Consider the following 10,121-nt stretch of genomic DNA (forward strand, 5'->3'; position numbering starts at 1 on the left):
GGTCAACTCATTTATATTGTTCATTGTTTTATTAGCACATCTTTTGTACTTATTCCAAAGTATCAGATACTACAGTCCCTAATCTAGTTATAATCATTATTCTGCTTTTCCCTGAAGTGGTTTTATATAATGTGGTAAGTATACTTGCAGACTGAATTATGACAATAGGGAAATATATTTAAGACAAAGGTGAACATTAAACTTTTTTTTGAAGTGATGATACCCTTTTAAGGTAATATTAATTATTATAGAATAGATCTAAAGCAGACACTTTCAGTTCAGTTTCATTTTTAAGTTGCAGATGTGTCTTAAATAAAGGTAATGTCATATATTGTGTTGGAAATGCTAGGTGATAAATCATATCATAGCTTAAGTATGAAATGTAAATTAATTGTCCAATCTGTATACTACTCTATAAGAACAGTATCAAAAATGTAAATTCGTAAGATAAATAGCATTCAAGAGGACATTATTCAGTGAAGTACGTTTTTGTAGTCAAGATTATTTTATACAAAGCGATAATGAGATTGAACATACCATTTCATGTTGGAATAGTGAGCTTAATAGTATCAAAACATGTCTCTTTTCTCCATCGTGATCTAAATTAGAATCTGAAGTAACCATTTCTAAATAAGGACAGAGTGGTGCAGCTATCACACACTAGATTTGATTTCTATTGAGATGAAATCGGGATTGGGTATGGAATTGAAAATAATGCTCTCAGATGATGTGTCAGTATCCCAATGCCTCCAGATGGGACAGAGATGATATTGGCCTCTAGTTAAGTGTCCAAGTAGTTCCTTGTGGAAATGCTAATCAGGCTGGGAGAACCAGAAGGTTATTTTCAAAAAACACAGATTGGGAAAACAAAACAGCCCAATGCCTTTATTGTATACCTGTCAAACATAATGCCAGGAAACATTAAGCTAGCTCCTGTTAAATAAAAAAAATATTTTGGGGGAAAAAATGGATAATTCTCACAGAGTGAATCTAGTACCTTTTTTCTTACCCTATAATCTCCTGCCACCTTTATTCTGCAAGGTAGTGACAAACTCAGAAATACCACTATTTGTTTTTCAGTATTGGCCTCTAGAATGAGATCCCCCTCCTGACATACTTATAGCCTCTAATTACCCATCAAACTTGACTCCAATCCAAGTAATTAATCTGCTTTGAAAGATGGCAAGGGTTGGTGACCCAGAAATGCTCTGGGCATCAGGTTCCCAATACCAGATTGAGTTTGGTCCTAGCATATACATTGGTAGAATGAATGTCCTTCTTTCAACAATTTAAATTGGTTGCAGAGCAAAAGGATACCTTTCAGGCCCACATGTTGTTCCTAGCTCTCCATATGTACCTATTCCTCTCAGCTGGACCTTTTTTCTTGTATACTTGATTGAGAGATTTTAATAATTCTCCAGTGATACAAGTCTGGGAAGCTTATAACTAGATATATTCTTTCATTTTCATTGAAGTTTCCTATTTCCAAATGGAGCCAGCTATTCAGGCGTTGTGTGTCTTGATGAAACTTCTCAACACATTATTACAGTTATTCAGATTGTATTGTGTTTTACAATAATCTGTAAATATACATAGTTGTGGGTAGGTTGTGATTTGTATTTTTGGTTATGGTGCAGATTCATGCAAATTTTTGATTTGATTTCAATACTTTATAAATGTTTACATAAGGAATGCTTTTGTTTTCTTTGAAATTATCAGGACTAAAATAGATTGGATTTAGGTAGCTTCTGACAGGTTTTCAAGTGTATAAAAGAGCTTTAAACAAACATAAAAAGAAACATCTTGCTATGTTGAGACAGCCATGTACTTCATGTAAATACCAGTAATATGTTTGAACTTTAGGATGTGTGCATCCAACACAGTTCTAATTTTTACACTCAGTAAACTCGATATGGTTAGCAAGAAAATAAAATAAACACAGAAGCTAAAATTGCGCTAACATTGATGAGGCAAAATGTGAATTGCACTAGCATGGAAAGCTGCATTACCTGCTCGTAGAATATATTTACTTCAAATGCAACACATTCTTTAGGCTTTGCAAATGCTAGTTTGTAAAAAAAAACTACTCTTCATTCAAAAATGGAACATCACAATATGATTAATTAAGTTTAAAATACCCAAATATTCCATGCAAGTTATTTTGTTAATTAAAGCCAAAAGAACTTGCTACTCAAATACTGTTTGGAAATATTTCCAGTGTCAAAAATGCAGTTGGATTGCTTTAATCTGAGATATTTGCCTCTTGCATTAATTCACAATTTGGCAAGTAGTTTTTGTTCTGTGTCAGAAACTGCCTAATGCAGGTATGTGTTCAATTTGTACTTAGCAAATTTGCTACTGTGGATAGATCAAATACCATTGCCTTAGTCAGTGTACTGTATGTGACAAATTTACTGCAATCATAATGGCTTAAAGAAAGAAACAAATCTTTCATGTCCTAGTTGGAGGGGTGGCAGTGGCGGTTGATTTATTTCCCCATGAATGAGATACATTTTCCAGTTGTCAGTACCGTTAAAATTAGGCATAGATGTAAACAATAATTTGGTTGACAATACTTCATCAGCAACTAGAATTTGGTGAAAACATGCACTGCTATCAATGCTAACATTCTGACGGTCACTTAACTAATCCTAAGCATGTTAATTGAGACTATTATACTTGGTAGATAGAGGGAAAAGATATGAAATTTAGGTAGGGCAGTTACATTTTGAAAGAGCTATAAGGAATCTGAGGAGGTATGCATAAATTGAATAAATAGGCAAAACTTTGACAGATGGAGTATAAAGGGAAGAGATGTGAACGTCTTCACTTTGGCAAGAAGAATAAGAAACCATTAAATCCTTTAAATGGAAAAGGTTTCTGAATGGAGGTACACAGAAATCTAGATATTCTGGTACATGAATCACAAGTTTGTATGTTGGGACAGCAAGTAATTTGGAAGCAAATGAAAGATTGTCATGTATTGCATGGAGAATGGAATGGAAATGTTGAGAAGTTTTACTCCTGTGTACTGGGCACTGTTGAGACTACATCTAGAATACTGTGTACAATGTTTCGCTTGTATAATATATTATTGTATACAAACCTATTCAGAAAAGGTTCATTCAACTAATTCCTGGGATGATGGTGTTATCTTGAAAGAACCAGTTAGTCCTGTTTACATGGATGAGAGCTAACCTTATTTAAACAGTTACCATCAGGAGGGGCTCAACAGGGTGGGTGCTTAAAAAATGTAGGATTGACTAAAACTAGGGGACATGGATTAAAAATAAGAGGTTTCACATTTAAAGAGTTGAGAAGTTTTTTTTTTCTCTCTGTCAGAGAATTGTAAGTCTGTGGAACTCTGTTCCTCTACTGAGCTGTGGAGGCAAGGTTATTCAATGTTTTTAAGGCAGAAGTAGATAGATTCTTAACTACAAGGCAGTGATAGGGCAACTTAGTTGAGTTGAGGCCACAATCAGATCAACCAAGATCTTTTTGGAATGATGAACTGCTATAAGAGGCTGACTGACCTATTCCAGTTCTTAATTCAAACTTCATATGTAAATATGCTCTTTGGAGAATCATATTTAAAGGTACAAACCTGAATAGAATATAAAAATTATAATTTTACTTCATTTCAATCTTTTTTTTTCAGGGATCTAGTGAACAATCCATGTTGTCAATATTCCTAAAGATGTCAAAGATTTTGATGACCCTGGATATGCTTTCTCATTAAGACAACAACAACAATTTGGATTTATTTGCATCCTTGGCATATTAATGTGTATTATTGACAAAGGTTTGAAACCAAGCCATAAAAATGAAGTTGTTGGGCTCAATGACCAAAAGACTAGTCAAAGAAATTTGTTACAAAGAGTTTCATCACAGGGGAGAAGTGAGATATAAAGTGAATGATATGAGGAAGGAATTCCAGAATTGTGGTTCTTGAAGCTGAAGGCATAATCACTAAATTCAGGGATCCTTGATTCAGAGTGCAAAGATCTTGAATGTTGGGGTTGTAACTAAGAGAAAGAAAGGATGGGGCCATAGACAGACAGCAGTTAAGCTGAAGCAAGGGCAGCTCAGGTAATATAACAGAAGTAGCCTCAGTAATGGTGTGAACATATGGCTGGAAGATCACATTGTGATCAGATATGAAACCAGGTTGTTAGATGTCTGGTTTCGCCTCAGGCAAGTTGATGGTAAGGTTAAAAGTTGCTCTAATCACTTTATATGGTCACACCTTTTAAAGGAATGTATTCAGTTTTTTTTAGGTGCATCTATAATGTGGCTATGCATAGTTGTTCGTCCCATCCCTCATTTTGTTTCAATGTCAATTGATTAAATAAAATTTAAAGGGATCACTTTTATCTTCCCCACATGGATGGTAATGTAATAGTAATTGTCAATGGCACTGCCTTTCCACCTAAAATTGCCTGATTTCTGTGTCATGCGTTTACAATGGGATAGACATCTTGGCCATGAAAGTTAAAATGATCTTTTTCAAGTATGTTGTGAACTGTTTTTCAGGGATTGGAAATCATTTTTTATATAAAATCAGAAATGTGAGAATTAAAATGATTCAGTATTTCCTGAAGAAGCATACCTCATCTCCATCCTAACACCCATTTTTGTATTTTATCATCATTTTCAAATGTTTACACATTTTTTCATCTCTTCCATGATGTTAATATTAGAAATAATGGACCTAACTAAATAACTTTAAAAGTTGTCCATACATTGGGGTTTTCAGACTACTTATTCAAGATCACCTAGATGTTTCGTTACTGACTTGGCTAATTTGCCTGTTTCAGTGTATCATTCCGGTAAAGCAGCTGATTATTCACCACAATTTTATTTTTAAAAATTGACAGGAGAATCCTTTGAAACATTTTAGATAATCAGCTATCTGCTGCTAAATAATACTATTGATTTTTCTTTTGGGAAATCTTGACTTTGTTTTTTGTTATCATTTTGAATTTGATTCCTAAAAATTGCAAACTCAAGTGAACCAACATTAAATAAATCATTGATTTTCATAGAAATGTTAAAACTGGTTAGGTTCTTTAGGAGAAAAGAAATCAAATATTATACTCTATATTGAAGTACTTTAACAATCTCAGAATTTAGCATCATAAATATCTTTTAAATTGTAAAGGAAATAACATTCTACCTAGAATGTGTTCTGCTCCCTAACCCTCTCAGTGGAGCCTGACACACTATTCCATTCTAGAGGCTCCATACTGCCCTCTACCAAACTATCCTGTTCACATTGCACCCGGTGCTTGACAGCACATCCTCAACAGACCATGGGGTGTCCTATCAATTGCCAACACTTCCAGAATCCATACATTCATGGCAGAGTCACTCCTCCCAGCTGATCAAGGGCCAACAACCTCTCAGCCCCTGGTCCCTGGTGACTCAGCAGCCATTGCAATCTGTTCTTCAAACCTAATCAAATTCAGCAAATCTCCAGCATTACTATGCTGGCTGCACTCTGGCACAGGAGGCCCATGATTCAAGCTGTCACCTCAGAGAGAGAGAAGGAGGCAGGTGGAGCAATCACTATACTAAACCATGACAGAAACTCCACCAACCAGGTGGAAGGGAACAAGGCCAAGCCCCACAGCCAGTCAAGCGGATTATTCCCATTGCATCAGAGCAGACCTCAGGGGAAGCAGTGGTCAGCAAAGGGTTCCACAAACTCCCAAAAAAACACCAGCCAGACTTCACCACAATGTAGCCAGGAACAAGCTACAAGCTAAGCAGGTAGGCTGGAGATCAATGAGATCAGTGCAGATCTCAGACAATGGAGAAATGTCAACAGTCAGAAGTCTAGAGAGCAACTCCATATCAGAAAGTAGGAGAGGTCACACCAAAAATGTTGTTAATTTGGTCAGGGAAAGAATATCAAAATGAATTTTGCAATGCTCCATCAGATTACGGGCCCAAGAACTTATCGATGTTGAAGTGAAACACAACTAAGACAAGAAACTGTAGGGATTCTATGATTATGATTCTATGATTATAGGACTACCTTGAATGAGGGCCTCCTATACACAGTAATTCTATTGCTACACTTAAGAGATAGAATTAAATTTTCTTCCTTTCTTTCCTAACCTAGGGAAGTTAAAACCTTCACTTTTTGATGTCATAAAAGTTCAAATTTAGTTCATTTTAAGTTTGGTATAACTCAACTACATAAGAAAAATCAGTCAAAGACATTCATTTAACATGAAATTAAGTATCAAAGTAATTACAAGCATAGGCTCATGTGCATAAATATCTACAAGATTATATATGTTGTCATTTTCTGCCCAGATTTCAGTTTTTTTTTGTCTCTTAAATCATCAAGTGAAGGTTGGGCACCTGTATTACAACTAGATTTTTGTTTCCTGATTTATTCGTTACAGGATTGGATATATTCCTTTCTGCACTAAATTTCATAATTTGCATTCTGATTTTGAATTTGTATCACATCCTGGAGTGCAAGAAAACAAACATAGAATCAATGTCAGATCAGATTAATTGTAATACTTAAAAGTGAGTACATATCTATTCAAATCATTTGAAAATATTCGGATTTTAGTAGGCAAAACTTTTAACACATTGCTTTATCTATAAATATGTCAGGAGTTACTTATAAAATCTTAGGTTCCTCTTGCTACATTAACTATCTAGGTTAAAATTCTTAATTATTTTTTCAGATGTGTATCTTTTGGAACAGATACATTAAATCTATAAAACAATGCAAACATATATCAAAGCTGACCAAACTGTAAAAATGTTGCAAATTAGCGATCAAGAATGAATTTAAAGATGGGTGTTAATATAACATGAAGTTCTTTAATTGTAAAGTGCTTGCAATCCATAAAGTATCCCATGTTGTTTATTATAAGCAGCCTTTTTCTGTTGGAAAACAATCAACAGCTAGAGAGCTCCTTTGAAGAGCATCATATGTTATATTTCATTGAAGTATATGAATTCTGTCACCAGCAGGCAATGGACATGTTTCAGAATCACATTCTGTAGCTGACACCAAGTCTCTCTGAACTAACTGGCAACTTTCATCTCGTTCTCTGTTGGAAGCAAAGCTTGACAAGGAGCTGCTTTAGATAGTTTCCAACTAGTTTGAAAAGAGACCAATAATAACACTGGTTCAGAGGAATGCTGTAACATATAGAACTTTTTAAAGAAAATGAAACGTCAAGCTGCAGATCTCTGCAGAACAGTTATTGACTCATGACAATACTTTATAGTAGAATGTTATTCACAGCTAATACTCTTGAACACTTGAAGAAGGGAGATAAGAATTACACATTTATAGGACTTTGGACTTCATAAACATTCCCCTTTAATACAGCCTTCATGTGTAGAAACACCCTTCATCATATATATTTTATCAACTGTATATAATGTTCATCTGTTGATGCCCATCACCTGGGGATGAACTCTTGTAAATATAAGCAGATTTCTTATTGACATTTTTAACTTCTAATTTGTATTTAAATGTAATGCGAATGCTCAAGCAGCTTCATGGTACAAGCTAAAGTGTTTAAACAATAATGTAAATATCAATGGAAGTATTCAATGCACACTTGATAGAGAAACTAATTGTTTTGTGTTTTGCTTTATTCAGTTAAAGTAATGAGTAGGATTAAGCTTTTGTTCGGGGGGTGTGGTGGGAGCGAGATTTAATTTTTTTGCATTATTTTTCATCAGCCTTAAGTTGAAAAGGTAGCCTTTTTTCTTTCTTCACAATATGCACATTTTTCAAATGCTATAAAATGCAAGAAGTGAGTGGACATCAACACATAGTGTTTCATGTCCACTATTTTAAAGATTGTTAATGTTGGAATAAGCAAATGGTGGATATTAATATTGATCTTAAATGAGTTGGACCATTAGAAATATTTTGACTAAATTTTCTGCAGTAAATTTCTGCATGTAAATATAAACTACTGTTGGCTAGTGTGTAATTCTTGAAGCCAGAATTAATGCAGTATAAATAAAGAACATTTTAAAAGAACAAAAATTGCATTCTATACTTGTTTTTTTCCTCTGAAAATTCTTTATTCAAGTACATGATTAGAGTTTATTCTATAATCATAATGTAGGCTTTAATGCACTTATAAAAAGAGAATTACAGTTGAACTTTATTTCATTTGAGAAAAAGTAAATGTCTCTGTTCATGATTTAAATGATGCAAAGCTATACATTATATGGTCATCCATATAAATTTCCTGAACAAACATCATAGGACAATATGATGCAAATCAAGATGATCAAATGAGAATGGAGATTATAAATATGTCTAATGAAAGGGGACCTCTGCAGAAATAAAAAAGGTGGGAAACAAGAAAGAAATGCAAACATCAAGTTTAAACTTAACATTTGGACATAGGTTAAAAATAGTAAAAGAAATAAAGGATAATAGAAGCAAAAATTGTCTCAAATACCACCAATATGAAATAATGCTAAGGTGGAATGCTTTTGTATATATCTTGTGCCAGAAACATAAAGTGAAATAAGACACCAGGCAGAAACTGCTATGACAGTGTAGAGTTTTTGTGTGCTTATTAGGTAAATAACAGGATAAAATATTGTAACAATAAAGGTAATGACTAAACATTTCCTGCATTCTGCTCATTCTAACAAAAAAAAATGAAAATGCTAATAGGATTTTATAGCATTTACTTTCAGTGTTAGTGGTTGAGGCAAAAAACATTAACAAGAAATTTCTTAAAGCTCTTATTCTAGTTGAATTACTTTATTAGAAATGCAACAGGAGCTCTGATCATGTAAAACAGTGTAAATGTGCTACGAAAGCAGGAAGAGATTCCTATAGAATTTCTGCATCCACATCTGGAATTAAAATGGTATGTTGCTTCCCTAGTGCCAGGCGGAGGTGGGTACTGCAGATGCTGGAGATTAGAATCAATGTTAGAGTGGTGCTGGAAAAGCACAGCAGGTCAGGCAGCATCTGGGAAGCAGGAAAATCGATGTTTCGGGCAAAAGCTCTTCATCAAGAATGCTCTCTGGTGCCATGGTCAGGAGTGTCTTAGAGTGGCTACAAGGCATTCTGAAGCCGGAGGATGAACAGCTAGCAGTTGTGGTACAAAACAATGTCATTGGCATGGGTAAAAAGAACAAAATGAGGTCCTGCAACAGGAATTGAGAGAGTTCACTAGTAAATTAAAGGGAGGACTTCTAAAATCGCAATTTCTAGATTACGTCCAGAGCCATGCACTACTGAGTATAGGAACAGGCTAAAAGGGATAGTATAGGAGGGATGGCTTTTATTTTTTTAGATGGTTGGGACAATTTCTGTGGTAGGTGAGATCAGTAAAAGCTGGGTGGGTTGTACCTAAACTGGAATGGGTTAAATATCTTTGAGGGAGGTTTGCTTGTGCTGTTCGGGAGTTTTTCAACTAATTTGGCAGGGGGAATTGGGCACAGTAGGTGTAGACCCAGAACCAAGGTTCAGTCAGATATAGAAGGAATACTAGAACAGTCTAGCAGGTGAAGAAGACACGGGAATGATAAGGCACATGGGAGGACCAGAAAAATAAATTGTATTTTTTTTAATGCAAGGAGCCTGACTACAAAGGCAATGGACTTAAATTGATCAGTACATGAGATTTGATATTGTCGCAATCACTGAGACATGGCTGAAGGGCTGGTAGGACTGACGGCTCAGCATTCCAGGCTATAGATGTTTTAGGCCTCTGGGTGGGGAATGTAACACAGGTAGTGACATTGCATTACTGATAAAAGAGATTATCTCTTCAATAACAAGGGAGGAAATCCTAGAAGGCTCTTAAAATGAGGCCATCTGGGTAGAGCTTAGAAATTTTAAAAAAAGGGTCATCTAGACTTGAAATTAAAAACCACACAACACCAGGTTATGGTCCAACAGGTTTAATTGGAAGCACACTAGCTTTCGGAGCACCACTCCTTCATCAGGTGGTAGTTAAACCTGTTGGACTATAACCTGGTGTTGTGCAATTTTTAACTTAGTACACCTCAATCCAACATCGGCATCTCCAAATCATAGATTCAAAAAGTTAGCTTGCTCTCTCTCTCTACGGATTCTGCTTGACCTGCTGTGATCTCCA

This window comes from Chiloscyllium plagiosum, chromosome 14 (assembly GCF_004010195.1).
Source record: "Chiloscyllium plagiosum isolate BGI_BamShark_2017 chromosome 14, ASM401019v2, whole genome shotgun sequence".
Lineage (NCBI taxonomy): Eukaryota > Metazoa > Chordata > Chondrichthyes > Orectolobiformes > Hemiscylliidae > Chiloscyllium > Chiloscyllium plagiosum.